Below are 3,343 nucleotides of genomic sequence, written 5' to 3'. Positions count from 1 at the left end.
GAATATTACCTCTCAAACAAACTCATATTCAGTAATAATAAACAATTAGTGTTTCTAAATTTATATACTAATAATATATATAAAGATAACAAATAAATAGTATTGGTTTTTTATAAAAAAATATGTTATTTTTATACACGTTTGTTGGAGTGAGTGCAATGGAAATTAGAAGAAGAAAAAATAGAGAAAGAAATACATATAAAATATATATAGGCCGGCCTGTCAGACCTAATAGGCTTTTTTACAAGCCTGAGCCTAACCTATTTACATAAATAGGCTTTAAAAACAGTACATTTTTATTAAACAGGCCAGGTCAGACCAGATCATAAATAGGCCAGGCTATAGGCCCCTAGGCCAGGCCATAGGCCCCGTCGGGGCCTAGTCTACTCCCATCCCTACTTCCAATTGAAAAACAAATTATAGTCATATATGCAGCTGTAAATGGATTCTGTGATCGAACCCTAAACCCTAAAAGAAAATCGCTTACGAATTAGGATGGGCCGGGAGAAACCTCTTTGATGAGGAGTAGCCCAGTTAGTACACAGATTTTTGGTCTGAGAACTACATCAGGTTTGATGTCGAGTCCATGTCCATGTCCATGTCCATGTCCATGTCCATGTCCAGGTGCAGGGCTTGTCTATGTAGGCCGTGGTTTTTATTAGAAGGCCCACTCAACCCTAACTTCTCATCTTCCCTCCGTGCCGCCGTTTGTAGGTTAATCCGATAAACTCTCCTCCGCCTCACGACCTCGTCGCTACAACAGGTATCTATAACGCCCACTGTTACAGAAATTTTCGTACTTGCTTATCACTAGTAACAAATTAGTTAAGTGATTGTTATTTGGAACGCTGGTCGTGAAGGATGGCGGTTGTTTTGGCATCATCTGAGGTTGTTGGTGGTGGGATTGGATGTTGGGACCTTCACACAGGTGCTGAGCAGACCCGCTACAAATCATTTTCTTCCCCTTACCATGGCGTTGTCTCTGTTGGTGATCGATTCCTTGCATCTTCTCAGGAACGAGATGGATCATCTACCTCTGGTTCTGTTTTTTACTGGTCATGGTCCAAGGTCTTTTGTTTATTTATACTTTGTTTATTTCAGTGTTGTGAGATAGTCGCTATAGTGGCGCTATATTGTTATATCATAACGGAAAATGAACAAATAGCTATTGCTCCGCAATACGTTATTTAGTACAAGATGTTGTCAAATAGCCGCTATTGCGGGGTTATAGCATAGTAGAATTTGAACAAACCTCTATTTTCCGCAAACTGCAATTGACGACACTGCTTTATTTATGGATTATTATTTTTATCTTGAAATTTTCTTACTTGATGAATGATGATAATGTTACTTGCATGATGGGTGTGCAGCCTCAAGTTGAAGTTAAGAACTTTCCCGCCGAACCTATTAAATCTCTTGCTGCTAATCACAGTGGTACCTATCTAGCCGGTGGAGGTTTGTCAGGTGACATATACTTGTGGGAGGTGAGTTTTCTTATTTGGTTTATTATTATGCATCAAGGGTTTGTTTCAGATTCATGGTTGATTTTTCATGGAAATTTTTATGGAAATTGAAGCCTGGACTGTTTGTGGCGGTATGCTTAGCTGTTGTTCCATTAGGCTGTGGAGAATTATGAATTGAAAGTAAGAACTAGGGTCTCGGTTATTTATGGTATTTTCTATTTTCATTTCAAGTGATAAAATAAACATTCGATAGACATTATGGGAGTTTTTTGAAATGGATTTTAAAAAATTTCAAAATATTATTTCCTGTATTTTCTGGTCATGCATTCTCTCTATTCAGTTCTTATATTCTCTCTATCACAAATAAAAAGAAAAGTTCGTAAGCAAATGTCCTTCCTGTACTGAGTTGCATCTTACGTGTAAGGTTGAAAGCGGCAGATTGCTTAAGAAGTGGCATGCCAGTAATCAGGCAATTCGTTGCCTGATATTTTCTGAAGATGACTCACTTCTGATATCTGGATCTGTAGATGGAACAGTACGAGTTTGGTCTCTCTTCATGTACTTAATACTCATCTTGTCTCTCCATTATTTTTACACGCTATTGTTTTTTCCCTTTTGAGATTGTAGTGTGCTTGGGTACTAGCAGTGCTAATCCGTGTGGCATACACTACTCTGTTTGTCATGGTTCAGGATATTTGATGATTTGAGATACCAGGAAGCAAGCTCGACTTATGAGTATAGTTTTACAGAGCACGTCGGCTCTCATGGGTGTGTAAATGATCTTGTGATCGGTTATGGAGGGTGCAGTGCAATTATAGTTTCAGCATCTGATGATAGGACTTGTAAGGTCTGTTTTACTGTTTTGTGTGTGGCAATCGTGTTGCATAAAAATAGATAATTAATGAAGTATGTTAATTTTATCATATTTACTATTGCCATATTAAATCGTCAATCGCTGCTATTTGAAAATTTTAATCATTTACAGTTACTGTGATATACCAAAGTTTTCATAACATTGGGTAAAACCAGCTGTTCTTGTTCTTGGGTTACAATGTCAAAGGTGCATATTACTTTATTTAAGTATAAGAGGCATGTATCTTAAGGAAATTTTGCACATGAACATACTAGTTTTTTTAAAATTGATACTGTAATAAAAATCTTAGCTACTTTAAAAAAGAATTCATGATATGTGAAAAGTGTTTTCCTAATTTTTTTTGCAAGTTTTTCTTTAGTGTTACCAGATCTTTATTGTAGTTGGGGTGGAATTTAATCTATGGTGTCTATTATATCTTCATACTCTGGTCCTTGTGTTTCATTGTCTTTTATTCATGGTTACTTTTAACATTATCATTTATTCTAATAATCTATTCCATCTTTTAGAATTGATTCTTTCATACCAAACTGCTTCTCACTAGTGTAATACTACCTCTGTCCCTAATATAGGATCCTCTTGAAAAAATACTCGATTCCTTTTTATATGACCACCTTCAAATTTTTAATTAAACTGCATTAATTATTTCTTTTCTAAAACATGCCTATATATTTTGCATATTTTTTGTAACCCATAAGTAAGCAATAATTACTATGAAGGATAAACTGGGAAAAGTAATATTTTGTTAACATATTTAATACCATTACCAACTTTCTTAATTTCCGTGAATCAATCAAAGAGATCCAATATTTAGGGATGGGGTTAGTATTCAGAATATGTATACAAAATCACATTTTCCATTTTAATATTGCAGCCAATTTTGTTGCATAAGGCTTGATTATTGTTATTTATATGCTTTCCAATTCAGAGATCTTGTTTCTAAATTCTAATGTGCTTTCTTTTTAAGGTATGGAGCCTATCTAGTGGAACACTACAAAGAAGTATATTA

General features: G+C 35.2%; 1 pseudogene; it reads left to right on the top strand.

Moving 5' to 3' along the window:
- The first annotated feature begins 431 nt into the window (after window positions 1-431).
- LOC101505125 (protein ROOT INITIATION DEFECTIVE 3-like) overlaps window positions 432-3,343 on the top strand; it is a 5,640-nt pseudogene continuing 2,728 nt past the window's right edge.

Source organism: Cicer arietinum, chromosome 5, assembly GCF_000331145.2.
Source record: "Cicer arietinum cultivar CDC Frontier isolate Library 1 chromosome 5, Cicar.CDCFrontier_v2.0, whole genome shotgun sequence".
Taxonomy (NCBI): domain Eukaryota; kingdom Viridiplantae; phylum Streptophyta; class Magnoliopsida; order Fabales; family Fabaceae; genus Cicer; species Cicer arietinum.
Note: the sequence above shows the minus strand (reverse complement) of the source record. Positions and strands in the feature narration are given on the sequence as shown.